Source organism: Cylas formicarius, unplaced genomic scaffold, assembly GCF_029955315.1.
Source record: "Cylas formicarius isolate icCylForm1 unplaced genomic scaffold, icCylForm1.1 PGA_scaffold_10__41_contigs__length_53128322, whole genome shotgun sequence".
In the NCBI taxonomy this organism is placed as follows: domain Eukaryota; kingdom Metazoa; phylum Arthropoda; class Insecta; order Coleoptera; family Brentidae; genus Cylas; species Cylas formicarius.
In genome coordinates, this window is record NW_026844214.1 from 26,388,898 (window position 1) to 26,410,258 (window position 21,361).

Consider the following 21,361-nt stretch of genomic DNA (forward strand, 5'->3'; position numbering starts at 1 on the left):
ATATAATGTCTTGTTTTAGAATTTTCTTTATTTGTTTATCAACCTCTGTTTTATGAACTTCGATAAATTTTTGAACTTATTGGGGTAGGATCAGACTGATATTGTTTTATAGCTTTGGTCGAGGTTAAATGATCATTTGGCAAGTTATATATATATATATATATATATATATATATATATATATATATATATATATATATATATATATATATATATATATATATATATATATATATATATATATATATATATATATATATATATATATATATATATATATATATTCTACGCAGATATCTAGAACCGAAGATTTCTCTTCATTATTTAAATGTTCTAACTTTAGGTTTTCTATTAAAATGTTAAGACGGTCCACAGTAGGAATTTGGATTTAGGTTAAGAATTAGGGACTGATTTTCATTATATGGTTCTAAAAATAATCTAATTTCTTCAATTTTAAGTTTTTGTTATTAGCGTTTGAGAGAGTAGTGAGTGACTTTTATTAAAAATTTTATATTAGGGCAAACACCTTCAGATATCAATTTCGATAATGGTTTCTGAGCGAGGCTCTAGATAATAAACATTTCAATTTAATATTTATTTATTAATATTGGGTATACAGTTTAACTTAAGCACATTTTTCTTGAAGCAAAGTGTAGCTTCATGACCTTTTAGGTAATCATTTCCTATTAAACCATCAAAGGGTAGATTTGATTTGGCTTTAACAATGTGAAATTTCACATCGAAACATTTGTTAAAAATTTGTATATACTGCCTATAGTAGAAATAGGGGAATTGACACTTAAACCGTTTAAGGTTATGGTTTCAGAAGGGTTATATTTACATTGACTTTGTTTTAATTTTTCTAATTTAATAAGAGAAACATTAGCTCCAGTATCTATCAGAAATTTGAATTCTATACCATGAAGGATAGTTTTGATATATACTACGTTCTCATTTGTCAATAAAATATTTTTTGTATTTTGAATATTACTAGAAATAGTAGAGTAAGAATTAGAAGTATTCTCAGTCTTTTTTGGAACAGAGAGTGCAACATGATTTGGCCAAGATGCATTGGAATATTTAGACTGATTTTGTGGTTAGTATTATCCGATTTAGAAGGAGTTGGGTGAGAATTTGGATTGGAAAGTAAAATTTGAGTTGGTTTCAGGCTATTTGAATGTCGGACTCTACTTGAGAGTTGTTGAAGTTTAAATTAAAATTCACCTGTTCAGAATTTCCTACTCTTTTGACGTTGAGAATTATTGGAGGGTTGATTTCGTCTTTACTATTATACTCTCGTTTTCTACATTCCGAAATTAAATGTCCACGATTTTTACAGTAAGTGCAAAACTTGACATTAACATTTTGATTATTTGAAAATCCTCGAAAATTATTTTTTTTCATTTAATTTAAGTTACAAAATATTCAAATTTTAAAAATTATGTTTGTGAAGGTCAAAGAAAAATAAAAGTTATTAGAATAAAGGTTAACGGAAAACTATAATGCTTGTTCAACAAAAACAAAACAATCGATAAGAAAATCGTATAACTTACGAATTGCCCTGCGCTGTAACCCAGAACTGCAATTGTTTTCTACACTGGCGTTTTGGTTTCTTGCCTGAAGAATTGAGATCCACCAAATTTCGTAGAACCTCTAGGCTTTTGTCTCGGAAACCGTAGCTGAAAGTATCCCACTTCTGACACCAACTTTTTGTTGTGTTACTCAAAAAATGACCATGTATTTTCTACGTGCTTCCCTGCACCAAAAATGGATGGATGGAAAGACTTTAACTATTTTATTTAAAGTCTTAAAATTATTACAAGTATAGAGCAGGTTTCACCTAACTTACTCGAACCTGAGACTTGAGTTAGACTGGTTTTTTCTGGAAATCTGAGAAAGAAGATGCTCCTTGCGTTCAAATGTTTACTTGATTGTGAGAGTAAAACGTCTTTCCATGTTGGATTGGAAGTGATGCTATGTGTGTTTAGGATATTAATTTATATTTACTTTACTCCACTTAAGATTTGTTTGATAAACAAAATGTATCACATGAAGAATATACTTGCGAGCTAACTAACTTTTATATAAATTGTAACAATGTTAAATCATCCAATAAGGCATTAGTAAAAAGTATAAGTAAATAAATAACTAAATTTTAAGGAAATTTTAGGCTAGGTATCTAACACTGGAACGAAATTAGAGAAAATACATAAAAGGGGAGATTTAGGTATTAATGAACTAGACGAAGCGTGCAAAGAACATGACATAGCGTATCATCAAAACAAAGATTTAAAGGACAACATGTTCACATTCCTCACTCGCATCTATGGGTGTAAAAGCTGCAGCTCTAGGTGTAGCAGCCGCTGTCAAATTTGGAATGGGATGTAAATCTAAAAGCAAGCATTCTAAAAGGAGTAAATTTTAGAGAAATAGTAAAAAAACCAAAAAGATTACGCATGGTGCAGTAACGACAGTTATGAAAGCAGAAAAGTCGCTAAAAGGTAAAAGAGTTAAACCTAATATATATACCGAAGATTAGAAGTTTTCAGCCACTTTTGAATGTCCGGGATAAGGCTGTGAGTCCAGCGCCCCTTTGAGGATTCATCCCATTTTTGTTGCCGCTCATGCATGAGATTTCTATTCCAGTGCATTTTAAGCTGACCTTCAAATCTTGCGGTTCTTTCAGTCATTATATGATCTATTGGGGATATACCAGCGATCACTTCGGACGCATCTAGTGAGGATGTTCGGTATGCTCTAATTATTCAAATGGCGAGTTTTCTTTGCTTTGCAACTGGTGGTGGGGGTGAATTTTATTTTTTAAAAATTATTATTATGTTTTTTCTAGCTACAACATCATACTGCCATTAAACTGACAAAACCGCTTTCAATATTTATATTAGAAATACTTTTTTTTTTCATTTTAAAGACACACCGCATAATAAACGAATAAAAGCTTGCCCTGAAAACTCATTTTTGTGTTATCGTTTACCTCGGTATACCTTCAAAACTATATGATTTATCAAAAAAGTGTTTTGTATAAATGACATGCATTAAAGATCAACGATTCAGTCACCTTTTCAAAAACCCAATCTGACGAATCGTTGTTTGTTTTAATTTGCAAAACGCGAAGCCATGTCATGAATATCACGGCCGCTAGCGAAGCAACGACAAAGGGTCAGATTTGCGAGGACAATTAGGCAATAGACGACTTAGCGGTTCTGACGTGCGCTTAGGATTGTTTTTGCTTGTAGACTCTATTTCGTATAGTTTTGATTTTGTTTTCCATATTAGTGATCATCACAACTTTTGATTTTTTAAAATGTTTCTGGCAAAGTACGTATTTTTAAATGTTGAATGGCTACTGAAGTCACTGAAGCTAGCGCCGCTATGTTTTGAACGTAATGGCCGTTTTTGTGCTGTATCCGCCAAAAAAATGTCATTACTAATTTTCTCGTATTTTGCTTAGTAATAAGCAATATTTCTAAAACTCGTATTGGTTTTGTCACAGTTTTTATGCCATTGTAGACTAGTTCCTTTATGTCATTAAAATTCAAAAAAATGTGCAGCTGCGGAATTTTGTATATTCAATTAATTTTTGCTTGGATATTTGTTTTGACGTTATGAGCTTATTATTTATCATTGTTACTCAAAAATAAATAGGTTTTAGTCACATTAAAAAAGAGAACTATTTTGACACTCAAAACGCAGACATAAACAATATACAAAATCATCCTCGACGCGAAAGCAGGTCTACGTCGGAACCGCTAAGTCGTTTATTGCCTGGCTGTCCTCGCAAATTTGATCCTTCCTCGCTGCTTCGCTGGCGGCCGTGATATTCACGGCATATTCGTTAAAGACACCCTTATAATAGTATATTATGCAATAAGTGCGGTCGGTAAACGGCATTTGACTCACGAGTTTATTTGACACGAGCGCAGCGCAGCGGTGCGAGTGTTTAATAAAATAGTGACTTAAAAAGTTTACCGAACATGTTACGCGTTATGACCGTTAGTTTTTAGGAACATTTTCGCAAAACAACACGAATACGTTCACTGACATGACCGTCAGAATTGACAACGTCAAAATTCTAAGCGTGGGAAATATCTCCGTAAACATCCGATTGCTCTTAAACCCGTGCGGTAAAATCCCGGAAAAGCTCGAAGTGTCTCGGATTCGTGGAAAAAGAAACTAGTAAAGTGACGCTTCCCGCGCGCTAGATAGGTGTGTAATTAGGTATTTTACGGACGGGAGTAGAAAAAAAGTTTGCTGAACGTGTTGCATACTATACTTTTTCTACCACCGTTAGTTTTTGGGTACATTTTCGCAAAACAACACGAATACGTTCACTGACATGGCCCTCATGACAAACGTCAAAATTCTAAGCGCGGAAAAACATCCCTCCCAAACCCGTACGGTAAAATCCCAGAAATGTCCGAATTGGCTCGGATCCATGAGAAAAGAAACTGACGTGGTCAAGTGACGCTTCCCGCACGCTAGATCGGTGCATAATAAGATATTTTACAGACGGGAGTAGAAAAACATAATAATTTTTTGACATTTGATGGAAAATTCACACCCACCACCCACTTCACAGTACGATTTTTACACGACCAATTGATTTTGCACTCTTAGGGTGTAAGAAATGGTAAAAAGTGGTTTTTAAATTTTAGCAAGAAAGTGCAGACGAAAATCTATTCACTTAAATGTTCAAAATTCGGGAGAGAGTTTTAATTTTTTTCGTTCCTTTTCCAAGAAAAGCTTCTTTACGATCAAGATCAAAATTAGAACCAAAAACAATAACAATTATTTGGAACATATTTGTTTCTTCTTTCACTGGTTCCATGGTAGTTATTTTTTCTGCTGTCTTTTAGCGCTGGTATATTTCGTCGATGTTTATTTTTGAAAGACTGGCGATATCCAGGACTTTCGTTACGTTCATTTACGTTAACTGGATATTTGGTAGAAATATTGGTTTTCCGACCTGGATTTTTATATCGTTGAAAAATTTTTCTCCGTTAATTTCTATTTTACAGTTTACTGGCTTCTTAATCAGTACTGATTAGCAGTTTTTCAAGCTTTTGCGGCAGAATAACTTAATTTTGAGTGATACAATTGTTTCTGACAGGTTCATTTTTGTGATGGGGCAGTTTCCCATGTGTCGTCAAATAAATTCGGGACGCGTACATCTCGGGGGTGAGTTGCTTTACAGAAGTAGATTTCGTCGATGACTGGACATGTTTCTGCGATGAATTGTCTCCTCCTCTCCGCTTGTGCCATATAAGGGTATTGGAGTATAAAAATTGGTTGATGTTTGATTATTGGGAATCTATGGTAAAAGGAAAATATTTTGGATCTTAAAATTGGCACATGGACTGCAAAGATCACTGTCGAGTCAGCAAAATTTAATTGAGTTTCCAAAATTTGATAAGAAGATAAAATACTTTTAAATAATGGAATTTGATGTTCTCTATCGATTGATGCTAGATATTTAAGCATTTTAATCAAATCGGAAATCGGGTAATTACTATTATGAAGCGCATTAACTTTTGCAAACATAATAGCGTCTTCTAGGTTATCTAAAAACATAATATTTTGGAAATCTAAGTTTAATTGTGTTACGAGCCCGTGAAAACTCAGGTGGTCAGCCTTGTAAAGAATTTCTCACCATTAATACTGCATGTTGGAATATTTTTAAACCAGTCTGTAGTTTCCGTTGGTTTTCACTTCATTTCACAATCGTTTTATTGTAGTTATTAATTATGCCCATTGTTAAAGATACTTGTAATTCTAATTCTTTAGCTAAATTATTTTGGTTTTTCTTGACTGTATTTATTGCTGCTTTATAATACTTTCCGTCGTCAGCGGCGAGAGTTCCAAATAGTCATTTATTCATTTTCCCAACAGCGTTAATTAGGCCTCGTTCTTTACGAACATGTGGATTTAAATTTTCAAGTTTTTCCACCGTAATTTGTATTAAATATTCAATTCTTAAAAGCAAATTTTTGGCAAGTCCATAATAATGCTATATGCTTTCTATGTGATTAATTACTTGACTTAATAATGGATAAATATGTGTTTGTTATTAATTAACTTTGCGTTACCTATCTAGTTAGGTTAAAATTTATCACTGGTGGTTTTCGAACATATTGATTCTTTTGGCATCTGTCACATTTGCTAACATAATTGTCTATGTTGTTAGACATTTTTGGCCAATAATATTTTCTACATTTCATTTATTCCACGATAGTACGTTTTGTTATATGGTATAGACTGAGTTTTTCTTGTTGGTCATCTTGGGTTTCGATGTCTTCGAGAACTACATTGCAGCTGAATATTTGAAAGTGTTTTGTAATATTGCAGCGAAAATTCTAATTAAATTATCCGCTTGAAAGTAAATTGCATAAGTAGTTTTTCGTTTAAAGTATTCCTTCATGATTTGTATAATATATACATATATATATATATATATATATATATATATATATATATATATATATATATATATATATATATATATATATATATATATATATATATATATATATATATATATATATATATATATATATATATATATATATATATATATATATATATTCTCACGTATTGATTCACGGGTGGAAAAATATGATGACACTATATTCCGGGATATCATCCGTTCGCTCGTTGAACTCCGACTGGAATCCTGCAGACGTTTCGCCAAAATCTCACTTGGCATCTTCAATGCTCGTGCTCGAAGTATATATATATATATATATATATATATATATATATATATATATATATATATATATATATATATATATATATATATATATATATATATATATATATATATATATATATATATATATATATATATATATATATATATATATATATATATATATATATATATATATATATATATAATTTCATCTGCGTCTGCTGAGTTGTTTAGGGACAATTTCAATAGCGTTCATATCTATTGGATATCGTGATAAAGCGTCCGCTGCTTGGTTGTTTTTACCCTTTTTGTATTTGATTTCGTAATCATATTTCTCAAGTTTAGGTCTCCATCCAATGAGTCGTGAATTTGGCTCTTTTAATGACATTAGCCACTGGAAAGGTTTATGATCCGTGTAAATAATGAATTTTTGTCCGAATAAAAAAGGTCTATAATATTTACAGCTCCAAAAAATTGCTTATACTTCCCTTTCAATTGTCCAATAGTTTATCTCTGCCGAATTCAGCGTTCTTGATGCGTAGCATATTGTATTGGCATATTTTGATGCGTCGGTTGTTAATTCAAACTTCTTTGTAAAGTCCGGATAAGATAACACCAGCTCTGAAGTTAGCACATTTTTTGCACGAGTTAAAAGAATCAATGAATTCTTTCGTGTGTTCAACTTTGCTTACCTTTTTCAAGCATGTCATTGGTTTAGTTATCTTCGAGTAATTTTTTATGAAATTGCGATAATACCTGATTAAAACTAAGAATGATTTAATGTCTCGTGTTTTCGGCAAAGCATATTTTTTAATCGCTTCAATCTTCTTTTGGTTTGGTTTTATACCATTTGGGGTAACTATATGTCCAAGCAATTCCACTTCTCGTCGTAAAAATTCGCACTTGTCTGCTTGTATCTTCAGATTAGCTTCTCGTAATTTTTGGAATATTAATCTCAGATTTTGAATATGTTCTCTTAGTACTGTACTTATAACGATTACGTCATACATATTTTATTTTGGACGTCTTTCAAAATTTCATCCATGATACGTTGGAAGGTTGATGGTGCATTCTTAAGTCCGAATGGCATTCTTGTGTATTCAAAATGTCCGTTTTCTACGCTAAAAGCTGTCTTTTCGATATAGTCCTCTTTCATTTCAATCTGATGAAAGCCGCTGGCAAGGTCCAGTGTAGGAAAATACTGCGCACGTCCCAATTTATCTAGAATATCCTTTATGTTCAGGATTGGATATCTATCAGAAATAGTTTTTTATTAATCTTCCCAAAGTTAGTCGTAGACTATTTCTGGGTTCCAGATGAGTGTAATTTTTTCGGCACAATCCATATAGGGCTTGGCCATAGGCTGCTTGATTTTTTAATTATTATTCCTTTTTCGAGCATATCGTTTATTTGTCATCTTACTTCTTATTTGTAGACGAATAGATATCTATATGACTTCGTATGCACTGGTAATTCATTGTTTGTCCTAATCTCGTGCTTGATTTTCGAGGTAAATAGCAACTTATCTCCTGGATTATAGAAAATATGAGTACGGATTACTAGTTTTATGTCCTTGTTTTGAGGGTTCGTACGTATTTTTACATTGTCAGATATAATGTTACAATTGTAAAATTCGTATTGTTCAGCGTTAAATCGTTCAACAGGTAAAGGTTGTATTAACGTAACTGATATTGTCTCGTTCGTGGGATTTTGAATTTTTGCATATGGTATTCCTAGATTTTGTAGTTTTTGATTTTTTATAAAATTATCGCCTTCGATTTCAGTTACTAGTATTTTTTTTAAAGATCCGATTTGGGGATTTACAATAAAATTCTTTTTATTTTTGAATCGATGTTTAGATTCATATTAATTAAATCAGTTGATCCTATTACTCCGTCAAAAAAGTCATGAAAATCAAATGAAATAAACTCTATTCGATAATCGATGTTAAATTCAGAAAATGCTTGTATGCTAGCTTGAAATCTAGTATTTTGACTTCCTACTGCTGTCGTAATTTCATTATTGTTAGTAGCTTCATATTTGGTTAACGTATTTGAATATACGGTAAAGCGTTGTTAGAAGAAATATTAATTTCCACTAGGGTTAGTTGTTTGTTTGGCTGAGTTCGTGAAAATTTTTCTTCATTTGAATTTTGTTCGACGTTTTGTTCGATATGCGATGTATTTTCATACTCATGTTGTTCATAATTTTCCTCAAATTCGTTGCAATCATTATTTTCGTTTTGATTAACAGAATAATCAAAGTTTTCATCGCATTCTTGGTTATAAAATTCGGAGGTTGATTGTTGTTAGTAAAATAATTTTGTTTTATCGGTCGTCTTGTAAATGAATTGTTTATTTGTCTTGAGATACTTGGCATTTGTGTCAGTTTAGGAAGTTGGTTGGGTGATATTTGATTGGGTTGGAAGACATTTGGTCTGGGTCCGAAAACTTCCCGATTTGTTGGAAATCGTTTTTGAGGTATTTGCCTCGGTTGAATATTTATTGGTTGAGACGGAAATTGTGGTTTTTGGAATTGATTTTGATTTGAAAATTTGTAAAATTTGTTTGGCATGAAATTTTTATTGGGATTTATTCCAGGCTGAAATATACTTAGATTCGTCTAGTTTTGGAATTGTTGAAATGGTTGAAAATATTGTTTCGTATTGAATTGTTGATGATTTGGGGTTTGGAATTGTTTATCATTGTTTTGTTGGAAGTTTGGTATTTGGAATTGTTTTGTTGTGCTGCTTAGATTCGCGAAGTGGTTTTAGAAATTTTCAAATCCGGAAACATTAAGCAATGGCTTCCTCTAAATAATCTGGTTGTTTTAAATGCATGTTATTTTTGAGCGTCCGGGTGCAATGTATGTATGTATGTATTACACTTACTCTTTAAAAGTTGTAGCCTGGATTAGACAATCTAAATTTCTCCTATCTGCGAAGCATTGAAAAAGCGCATCTTTTATTCTTAACCAATCTGTGAATTCTGATCTGCTGCCTACCATTAACTCTGCTTTCCCTACTAGTTTGTCTATGATACAATCGAAGGTAGTTCCGCATCTCCCAAACTAACGTAGGAATTTATTAATCTTTATTATTATTATTATCTAACTTTAAAATTTGATTGAATCCTTTTTCGAGATTTTCGATTTCGATTTGATTTGATTTGTTTTCTCTTTTTCTTAACCTAATCGCGTCTTGCGAGCCCTAAATTATCCCTTCAAGTGACCTTATACAGAGGTATTGGAGGGGCAAAAGGAAATGGCACTCACGCTTTCGTATTTCTCCGTCTCCTTTCCGGCTCAATTTTCCAACTCGTCACATGCGGGTTGTACCTTTCCATAGACTGTCGTTCTGCTTCCTATGCTGCTGGTTCTGTGTGCTGAAGGATTTGAAAATCCACGTAGCGAATGTCCAAAGGTTTCGAACTTTCCACGATTCTAGTTAATTGTCCACCACTACTGCACTCAAAAAATCCTACCAACTGCGCCACTTAAATGTTCAAAATTCGCGAGAGCGTTTTTAAAAATATTTATTACACAGAAAGCAAAATAAAGTTTTATTTGGACTAGCCGATACAAAGGCTGGAATAATTAAGGCATCTTTTACAATGCGACAATAGAATATATAGGGCTTTTGATGCTATATCAGCGAGGTGTTATATAAAAACGAATATAAAAGATATATATAAATATTAAAGAAATCTGGACATATTTACATCTTAACCTTTCATAACCCAATCCCCTCCTGAAAACCTCAAGAACATACATCACATTAACCAATATTTTATCAATTTTGCAAGAAAATTGGCCGTAGAAAAAAACACTATTGAAAATTATTATAAAAATAAACTGCAACTATTTCTGAGGCAGAAGTTCTAAAAACAATATCAAAAATCGAATTAAAAGCTATTGGGGTTGATTCATTGGATTTTTAATCAATTTTTGTATGAATATTCTACAATACAGGGCGGTCGTAAGAAAATTGTTTTAACATAAAAAAACTATTTTTTAACTGCACAGGGCAAAATCGAATTGAATTTAGAGTTCTCCGTTTTGTCATTAATGAATACAACTTCCTTATTTTATATGGCAATGCTAGTTGACTATAGTCTTGCGCCATATAGCTTTGTTGGTGTTTATGTTTAAAAAAGCTGAAATATAGGGCATTTTTTGTTTATGTATTAGTACATATGTGTCACTCTCTGTTAAGGACATAACTTTTACTTATTGAATTTTGTGTTCTGTCACACATAATTTTAATGGAAGAACTTAAGCTTATTAAGCAAATTATAAAAAGCAGGATATGATACAGTGTTACATTTTGTGAAACGAAAACGCAGAGCCAGTCAATTAACTTTATTTGGACAAATAGCCTGGGCAGCAACAACCAGACAAGGAGCCGAGGTAAAATCAAACCACTTAAATGAAGAACAGAAAATCCGGGAATTGAATATAATTGGAGAAGTATTGCAAAATCCCAGCATATCCTCACGGGCACTAGCCGATGAAACAAATAAGAAAAGTCCAGCACATATATAAAGGGAATGCCAGTAGAGGAATACAATTTTGCATCTGGTTTATCGGAAAATGCAATGAAACCATCAAATTTCCCTTGGAGTAAGAAAGGAGGAATTGAGTGTTTCAGGAAAATTTAACAGACATAATTCTTATCGCTGGAGCATAAACAATTCTCATGCTGTAGTGTATTAAAATCAGCAAGGTCGCTTTGGATTCAATGTTGGGTAGGAATTTTCCTTTTGTTGTTTGTTGTTCCATTCTTGGAAGACCTACCATTAATTCTTGGAAGGAGTATTTACTATCAGCAAGATGGATGCCCCGCTCCCAACGCTAGCATTCTAAGCGAAGTTTGAAATGAAGGGTTTGGACAATGTTAGATTAGAACTAGTGGCCTGCGAAATCCTCTAGAATCTTTTTTATGGGGGAGATTTGAAGGTTCTTATATTTAAAGATAGAATTTTCTAAACCAAGGCAGAATTAGCTTCCATCAATGTTATTAAGTTACCGAATAGTTGCCATTCAGTAAGAAAAGGTACGTTCAGTGAATTGAAGTATACAGTGTATTTTGTATTCTAATACTTATTGCGTTCTGTTTATTAAAATAAATATAATTTATCAATAATAACTAAAATTCCAATTAAAATATTAAATGGTTCTTAGGTTTCGTGTTTTTCACTTAAGTTTTTTTTTTTTTAGTTTTATTTATTTTATGTTAAGTTCCAGTGTTTATTAAATAAAGTAAAAAAAATAAAGTAAAAAAACCCAGAATCTTTTAATTAACTTCACTAAACATTCTTGTGAGCTTTCAGTGATAAATAAATTGGTGTGAAGCGGTGTTTAAAGCAAACTAGCTTTAACAGAGCGCAACGATTGCGGAAGTAATATAAGGTATTACCAGCTTACACCAAAATTATAAAAAATCATATTCCAAAGCATTTGCAGCAAAGGCTGCAGCATAGATGTCATTACAAGGTATATTTACGGATCCCTAAACACCATTTTGAACTATTGAAAACTCTTATGAAAACACAAAAATAGTTCATAAACTTCAGGCTAAAGTACTACAATCAAAAAATGAATTTAAATATTTATTTTTTAATTAAAGAGCAGTAATATATTTAATTAAACTCTAGGATAAACTAAGAACTCAAAATGAACCAATACAAACAAACATAGCCTAAAAAAAAACTTTATCGGCACTTACCTACTTAACAGATCTCGCGAATTCTAGGATATTTCAGGCTTCTTACATTTTGTTTTATGTTTTCCCTTTATTTTATTTATTTTTTTGACGTTAATGTGCGTAAGTACCTTTTGTGTATAAATAAATTTTTCAAGGCGAACAAGCGGAAGAAAATTCGGAAAATTATATATTTGTTTTTATACAATAAAAGTCCTTTATTATTATTAAAGACAGAAAAATAATTAAACCCCCAATATTCAAATTGTGTTTACTTCAATAGATGACTATAAACTATAAATGGACCCTGAATCATATCTGTTAGAACATTTTATTGTTTTTAGTCAAAACCAAAGAAGGTATTAATTAATTACTCCATTCATTTTTTAAGGAAGTCACAAAATGCCGTTCATTGCCCGCAAATACGGACGAAATGAATCCTTTTCAGTATATTATGCGCCTAAAATAACGGCCACGGAGATTCAAAGGGAAGTCACTACGTGCAACAGACATACAAAGATTACATTAGGGATTGCCATGCGAGCGCCAACGATCTACGCCTGAACTAAAATTGATAATGCAGGGATAAATGGTCGACCTTGGGACCCCATTAGAAATTTTTGCAGAAACATTGCAAAGGCCCTCACCCAGCGATAACTTTGTTGAAACTTTGTTGATCCATCCAGGCAAAGCCGTTGCAGAGACTCAAGGGCCTTGATTCTCAGCTAGCCGGCGAGACAACCAACCAACTGGTACCAGAGCTCCTGATCTTCGCAAACAACCTTTGTAGCACAGGGTTCAATTTGATTTTGTAATAAGTGCAAATAGGTTTCTGCCGTGAGGTTATAGTCTATAACAAATAGTCCAATAATTTGAGGATAGTAGGTTCCAATCTTTGGTCCAATAAAGACAGTTTTGAACATTGTTGGTTTTTTCATCATATCAAAAAAAATCCTCTTCTTTCTTTATAGCCTTCCTGGAGCGATCGGTACTTTTCGTTTTTGTAGGAAAAATATTTGTGGTTTTTTAATGTGCGCAACACTGTGATTTGATATTTATTTACAACTTGTCCAAGAATCCTCGTACCAATCATTTTGTTTCCCTCCACATGCACTAAAATGTTCAAATCTCTATTGTCTCTTTCTTCTGCTCTAACATGTGCAGTTATTTATTATGGTTACTTTGGACTCGAATTGCGTAATAATATGTTTAATTTAGCAGGGAAATAAAGTGAAAAAAACATTTCAGCCCATGCTCTAATATTGTTTCATGCATAATCCCACTTAATTATGGTTACTTCTTCTTCAATTGAATAACGCATGTTAGCTTTAATTAAACCAGGTTCAATAAAGTATAACAATTACAAATACAAATATTGTTACTGTCATGAATTTTCGTTTTGTCATTGTCAAAACGTAGATTGGCTGACATTTCTTCAAACTCGACACATGAGTTAATCATACCCGCCAATTCAAAACGCTATATTACAACTTTGCTATAAAATGTACACACCAATATTTGGCCGCCTAAAAATTTACATAAGATTTCCGTTCAGCAATGCATCACTCTATAATTCCTAGAGTGTATTTCTGTTTGATTGTCGAAAATTCGGTATTAAAATTTATGAAACCAAAATAAAATTTTAGGCCACGTGGTTGTAACTTTCTCTTTGTAACTTTTCAGCTTACAACTACTTAGCAAAATAACCCTGTGGATTATCAAGTTCTCATTAAATAACACCGGTATAGTAATGTTTATTTTTGTAGTCACATTAGTCGCACAATATAATTGAATTGCGAAGGGTTCAGAGAGAACCAACTTCCAAATAGTGAAAAGCAAAGAAATTTTTAAATAATAGCAATTGTTTTTTTTATATTTGATGATATTTAAATTTAAAATAAATAAGAATTTTCCTATTCTAGGTATTCGTACCTGTTTTTATTTTTATTATCTCACGTACGGTATCCCGACATCCGATTCATCGGACATGTACCCTATACATACATACAATATATGGGCGCCTAATGAGTCTAAAAGCAGAAGTAAAATGCACAACAGGCACGCGTCCTGTCTAGTTTGTTTGAAAACCCATTGTTTTCCTAAGCTATTTTAAATCTTACATTTTTCTATAAAGAAAAACCAAATTCGTAATTTTTGACCCTTTGCGTTTTTAACAAACGGCTCGTATCGATTACGAAACGCAACCCATTAGCGCGCGGATATTGTAATCGATACCAAAATTATCAATTTCCTTTTAAAATTGCCGTGTATGTCGGACAAATATAAACACGGAACGGAGGTAAGGAAATTGAAAATAAAACAAATACGCAATTCGATGCATGGTATTTTTGGTTTACAAATTTTAGCGGGGTTTAATAAAAAAATTTTATATGCTGATCGTATACTCCAATGGAACAATTATTCCGAAGTTGTAATTATGGATTTCGTGGAACTGGTGAGTTTTAATTTCTAAATATATTTTAATGATGCACTAAATAGTAGTGACTTTGAAATTTCGATGTTTCCGAAAATAGTAACTACGTACCTCAATTTTTGATTGTAGGATGTAGGCAAGTAGTTGTTAAAACGGTTTGGATTTTTATTGCCTTTCTTTTTAAATTATATCTCAACATTTCGGTTGGCATGTATATTCAACCGTTATCAAGAGAGTAATGATAAAATTCTTAAAACTACCAGCTTGAATGTAAGTCCCGTGTGCATCGGGTATCACTGCTGGTCGATGGAGTGTGAATACTGGTGACGGTTGTGTTTATGTTGACATAATCCTTATCGCTGGAGCATAAACAATTCTCATGCTGTAGTGTATTAAAATCAGCAAAGTCGCTTTGGATTCATGTTGGGTAGGAATTTTCCTTTTGTTGTTTGTTGTTCCATTCTTGGAAGACCTACCATTAATTCTTGGAGGAAACTAACCAAAACTAACCAAAACTATCAGCAAGATGGTTGCCCCGCTCCCAACGCTAGCATTGTAAGCGAAGTTTGAAATGAAGGGTTTGGACAATGTTAGATTAGAACTAGTGGCCTGCAAAATCCTCTAGATTCTTTTTTATGGGGGAGATTTGAAGATTCTTATATTTAAAGATAGCATTTTCTAAGCCAAGGCAGCATTAGCTTCCATCAATGTTATTAAGTTACTGAATAGTTGCCAATCAGTAAGAAAAGGTACGGTCAGTGAATTGAAGTATACAGTGTATTTTGTATTCTAATACTTATAGGATATTTTGAAAATTCTGCCGTATAGCCTCATTTAAAATAATTTAAGTCTTTTATCGGTTGCCTCTGCCAATGTCCATGACTCTACTTCGTAGAGGAGTGACGAGAAAACGTAATTTGGAATCATTCCGACTTTAATGTTTAGGTGCAAATTGTGCCTTTTAAAAAGTTTTGACATTGTAATAAAAGTTTGTCTTCTTTTTTCTACTCTGCATTTAATATTTCGAGAGTGGTCCTAGTGCACATAAATTATTGTTACCAATAAGTGAATTTGGACACTCTGTCTGATAAACAGTTGACAGTTTCGGATGTCCTGTTATGATTATGAACGTGAGTTTACTTATGTTTATTTTTGGACCATATTGTCCACTGGCATTGTTTATCTTGTTCATCTACAAATACCACTAAATCAGGTTGTCTGCAAATACTAGAGTGTCGTCTGCGTTCTCCGTAAAGTAGGATTCCATCGTCGGTGTTTTTGAAGAGTATTTCCTCCGAGTATGAGTTGAAGATTAGAGTAGAGAGAATTTAGCCTTGTCTCACTCCACGTTGTAAGGTAATGCCTGTTTTAGTGGACTGAGCTTCTGTGTGTTCTTATAGCACAAGTTCGTTGTGATTCTAATGTCCGTGTCATGCAATCCACTGTTTTTTATCGTCTGCATCATTATGTCGTGTTCGAATTAATTGAACGTTTTCTCATAATAAAGCAAGCAAAAACATCACCACTCACGTAGCGGCACAGGACTTGCAGGACTTATTTCAAGAAACAGCATCAACAAGATGTGGTTAAAGTTAGGTTTGAATTTGGATTCGGATATTACAGTGGACCAGTTCGTTATTTACTTTAACAAAAAAATGTATTCCTGTGAACGTGCCAGGAAAGTAAGCACGGAACTCCCAAAAAGCATATTAAATTTTGCTATATAGAAAATTACCACTTTTCAGTTCGCATCACCCCAAATAATAATTTTATTACTATTTCGCAATCTCGAAAAAATCTGACGTCCCAGATTTTCAACCAGATCATTGAAACCGTCGGGAAGACATAAAACCATCTCCAATAATGAAATGCCGTAAAATTCGTTTTATTTATTTCAGAATCTCAAAAAAATCTGACGTCCCAGATATCGAATTAGATCATTGAAGAGCCACTTAGGAGAGCTTTAATATGATGTATTGCTCAACCATCTTGAAAAGGTGGAGAAGACATAAAACTACCCCCAATAATGAAAAAAATCTCACGTCCCATATATTCAACCAGACCATTAAAGAGATATTGAATAAAAATTGGGTATATTCTGAACTCAGCACCGATCTCAAAAATCTCAGTTTCTTATATTGAGGAAATCGTATCCAGTTTCTTCCGCTTCTGCAACAAACACATGATGGGAATTGATTTGAATATTGACACATGGAGAGTTCAGGAAATAAAAAACATTCCAAAACAAAAAGAGTGTTCGTATTATATTTTATTGATACCATAACTAACCCTGAACATAAATTTACCCTTAGAAGTTTCGATAATGCTTTTGACCCGGAAATGTACAAGATTCAGCTACAACAACTTTTGCTGTTAACGTCGGAAGATGTAAAATTATATTGTCTGATGTGTGGATTTCAAACTGCGATTCAAAAATCTGTATGTATTTCATGTGACAGATTAATCCCCATAAAAAAATGTAATAAAGAACCACTTTCTTCAACCCATCTTATATGCAAATTATGCAAGGACATTTCACCACCGAAAGCAAATGCAGCAGCAGTTAAAGTCGAATCGAAATACCAGACCTGCTACGTCATGAGAAATAAAGGATTTTTTAGTGATTCGCGGCGGAGACGTACATGTTGACTCACACGAAGGAGTCTAAAATTAACTTGAGTCACAGTGTAATTTGATGCTTAAATTAACTTTTTCGTCATTTTGCTAAAAACTAAAGCGATTAGTTTTGTTTTGAAGACTAGGTTCTTATACGCATTTTTCAATAATTTTGTATTTTAAAAAGCAGAATAAATGTGTTTTAGAGTTCTAGATTTTAATACATCCTAAAGACCAACTTAAAACAATTATTCCACTCAAATTGGCAGCAAATAAATATGGAACATAAAAATGTGAAATAAACGTAGGTACAACCACATCTACAATACATCGGCATACTCTCTATTATATATATTTATTTAAATAGAGCCCGTTCAACAGGCGGCATTCTACCACCACCCTATTGCAAGACAGTATAAAGTTCCAATTAGTTTACAGTAGAATACAAGAGTAAACATACGAAGCAAAAAAAAAGTAAAAACAAAAGGTAACTCTATAGTCACTTGATCATTTATCTTCCATTACATGCTCTTTCCCTCCTTGCTTTCTTATCCCTGATATCTTTTCATTTCTTAAGCACTTCTTAAAACCGTTTAAACTTAACTGAAACATATCAAAAGATGATAGCAATGTTGACAAAAAAATATCATTACAGCTTTTTTCTACTCCCGTCTATAAAATGTCTAATTACACACCGATCTAGCGCGCGGGAAGGGTCACTTTACCACGTCAGTTTCATTTTCCACGGATACGAGCCACTTTCGGACATTTCCGCGATTTTACTGCACGGGTTTGGGAGCAATCAGATATTTTCGGATATATTTTCCACGCCTTGAATTTTGAAGTTGGTGAATTCTGACGGTCATGTCAATGCAAAGAATTTTCTGTAATAATAATCGTGTTTTGTTAAAAAAAGATTATTAATCGAAGATAATGAAATGACGTTGATAAATTGGTTGGAAGTAAACAATTTTACAACAAAACTGTATTTATTAACCGGTCCTTTGTTTTTATGTTGACCAGAATCGCTTGCGAGGGTATTTGACCTGCAAAATAATGTTGCGTATTCGTCGCGGTGTTATTACTACGCTGTACTGCGTTTGCAGACACAACTACACAACAATTTACAGCCTATACCATGTATTGGACAAATTAGAGCTATATTTTAATAAGAACACTTTAACAAATTCTGCAAGGTATATCTTATAACTGAAATCCTTACCTTCCTGCGGAACAGGCAAACGTTGGACGTATCTAGATATTCCAACTACTCTTCTAATCTACAATTATTAGATGTAGCCGTACTCAGAGTTGAGAACGAATTTCTCTCTCCGAACTTTGAAGCCTATAAACGGAAAATAATGTATTCCAATAAAAAACTGTCTCTTAATTTGGGTTTGCTTGTAAGAAATAACTTGAACTAGTCTACCATCTAAATTTTTTGTGATGATTTGTGTTAAATAATGGTAAATAAACGGCACTTGCTTGTATTTTTTTTAATAATAATAATAAAATTAGAAATAATAAGAAATTTTATTTCGAATTCGAAAAAAGGCATTGTTATCGGACAAACGCGGATAATTTATTAAATTGTAACGTCCGTTTATTTAATTTAACGTCTTCTTTTTCAATAACAAACTTTCCGTTTTGATGCAAAAAATGCCCGGACGAAGATGTGAAACCATATTGCTTTAATTAAAACTAGACGAACAAATGCGAAAAGTGCAATTACAGTTTAATTACACAACTGCTTGGGTTAAATACAAACAAAGGGCATAAAGAACGGGATAAGTCTTTTTCACTTTGCGTAGTTTGGTTGAAACTTGACTTTAGTAAGAAATAGCTACGGTGCATATATCCTGAATGAGTAACAAATTTTAAATCTAAGTAAAGAAATAAAATTAAACTAAAAACTAAATAAGTTAATGTGTAAAAAAAATGAACTTAACAAAAAATATATGGAAAGGCGTAAGGTTATATTCTTTTCATAAGTTTTTTTTACATTTTTGTACTGTTACATTTGTTGAATTCACATATGCCCAAAAATGGAAAAGTGGCCAAGATCCATATTAGAACTAGAATTGCGTCAGAATTTCATCCAAAAATTTTGCGGAACACAAAGCAGTGATTCAAACCGTAGTAGCTCTTGTCAGAAAAAAACAAAGTTTAAAACATACTGTTTCCCTATCCAGTAACAAAGCAAATGCATTAAGGAATAAAATTCATTTCCGCAAACTATAACGGACTTTTCATAAGAAAATTCTTCATTTAATGCCTGCAAAGATATGGCCAAAAATCTATAAAAAAGAAACATAAATTACAAGTTCTTAGAATCAACTCACTGACGCTGACGTTTCACCTATATATATATATATATATATATATATATATATATATATATATATATATATATATATATATATATATATATATATATATATATATATATATATATATATATATATATATATAACTTTACTATTTGTTATACGACTATGACAGTTTTAATTTGGTACGCCAATGATCCATTACTCCTCGTGAATTATTTTCTCACACCTTGCATGATTACCATAGCAACCCTTCATATATAGGCAACACCCTTCACCCCACTCTTCCCTTGCTTAAGTGGATATAGTATAATCACAACAGTGGCAATTACGCGAATAACTTCTGTGGCCTCTTTTAAATGGACGTTTGTCGGCGTTCCTTTATTTGCAAAAAGAAATTTATTGTTTTTAAGCAAAATTTCGAGTTATCAAAATTAACCGTTCTATCTTTCCTTCGAATAATCCAAGCACTAACTGATAAAGAACCTTAGTTTTATTTGTTCCTATTTTGATGATTTAAGGTTTTGGTATAGTTTTGATTAGTTAGTAACCGACAAACCCGTTTCAATTTTTTTCTCTGTAGGATATTTCGTTTAAAACACTTCCCATTAGATTGCGTGCTTTTGGAACCTAAACTTGTTTACGATTTCAAAGGACTCGCGCCGTGAAAGATAACACCCTGCCTTAACGCCGTTTTAAAAGGTATTAAATACGTCTGAGTACTTTAGGCGTCAAAACAGAGCTAAGGCGGCGAGTAAACCTTTGTTTAAATGCAGATTATTTTGTTTAATTAATATTTCCTCCGACAAAATGTATATAGCTCTCCGACTTTAGAGTCATGGAACAGTTCATGAAGATTAAAGAGGTTTCCCTTAATGAATAACGCATAATTTTAATTAAATAAGAGTTGAATTGGAAAATACGACTTAGAGCTGGTTAATTAACGAACAATGCAATGATTTTAAACTGCGATGAAAATGATTAAAATTTCACCTGAAAATTTATGTAGTTTCGATTAGTTACGAGGTTAGCGCCAAAATTTCCCGTCCTGACATAGATGCAGCTCCAGTATCACCATAAAACTTTGTCTTCTTTTAAATAGGCTAAGTAGGTTGCGAAAAAAAAATGAAGTCTTGCTTAAAAATTTTTTTAAATAGTATTTTAAACAAGACGTGTCCGAAAATATGTCGCAAATAACGCAAATTGAGTATAAAGCAGTCATAAAGTTTTTGACTAAAGAAGGGTTAGCACCTAAAATTATTAAAGAAAGGCTGGATGGTGTGTACGGCCAAAGGTTTCCTTCGCATTCTGTAGTGAAAGAATGGGCAAAACGTTTTCGAATGGGGCAGGAGTCCCTTGAAGATGATTCAAGAACTGGTCGACCAATGGAGGTCATAAGGGAAGATATTGTTGCAGAAGTGGTATTGAGTGATCGACGTTCAAAGATCAAGGAAATCTGACAAATTACTAAGCTTTCTGATACAAGAGTTCATAGAATCCTGCATGATCATTTAGTTATGCATAAGGTTAGTGCAAGATGGGTTCCTAAAAACCTTACGGCTATTCAAAAACAA

General features: G+C 32.6%; 1 protein-coding gene and 1 long non-coding RNA gene across 4 annotated transcripts in view; one reads left to right on the top strand and one right to left on the bottom strand.

Annotated features, from left to right (window-relative positions):
• Positions 1-21,361, bottom strand: part of LOC132707988 (uncharacterized) — a 511,366-nt gene that overhangs the window by 237,738 nt on the left and 252,267 nt on the right. The gene's annotated exons all lie outside the window — the stretch shown is intronic.
• Positions 2,082-13,385, top strand: LOC132707989 (uncharacterized). The gene is made up of 3 exons (XR_009619804.1): positions 2,082-2,501; positions 2,540-2,750; positions 12,802-13,385. It is a non-coding gene; the product is annotated as an uncharacterized LOC132707989 (long non-coding RNA).